The sequence below is a fragment of the Egretta garzetta genome, unplaced genomic scaffold, assembly GCF_000687185.1.
Source record: "Egretta garzetta isolate BGI_Z169 unplaced genomic scaffold, ASM68718v1 scaffold34, whole genome shotgun sequence".
In the NCBI taxonomy this organism is placed as follows: Eukaryota; Metazoa; Chordata; class Aves; order Pelecaniformes; family Ardeidae; genus Egretta; species Egretta garzetta.
In genome coordinates this window covers 3333633-3334083 of record NW_009259586.1, presented here as the reverse complement: position 1 = coordinate 3334083, position 451 = coordinate 3333633, and the positions used below count along the sequence as shown (strand labels likewise).

General features: G+C 65.9%; 1 protein-coding gene across 1 annotated transcript in view; it reads right to left on the bottom strand.

Moving 5' to 3' along the window:
* ST6GALNAC2 (ST6 N-acetylgalactosaminide alpha-2,6-sialyltransferase 2) overlaps positions 1–451 on the bottom strand; it is a 9943-nt gene that overhangs the window by 4067 nt on the left and 5425 nt on the right. The window lies entirely within an intron of this gene.

The following is a 451-nucleotide window of genomic DNA, read 5'->3' as shown; positions in this document are numbered from 1 at the left end:
GAACCACGGATTTTGCAAAATACTGGGTTTATGCAGAAAGCAAGCCCCTGTCTCCTGGTGGCTCCCACCTCCAGGACCCCAATGTACCAAAAACTGCACCCAGCCCAGCCTGCAGCCCTGGGGGGGACCCTGCCAAGACCTCCCCAGCACTTCCCGCCATCCCACCCTTCCCAAGCCCGAGGGGGACAGGGCTGGGACCAGCTGGGCACGTTTAGTTGCTACACTGGAAAAGTAACCAGCAACTGGGGTCTGGAGGCTCTCAGGGTGTACGGTGCCCTGCCCTGGGCCCAGCCGGGGCATGCCCTGAGCCTTCATTCAGCGCTGGGGGACAGAGGCAGGGGGCTTCCCACCCCAAGCATCTCAGGGTGCCCCGAACCCCGTGGGGCCAGGCGGAGGAGACCCAGCCTCCCAGGGGTGGGGGGATGTGTGGAGCTGGGGGCCGGGGGCGGGC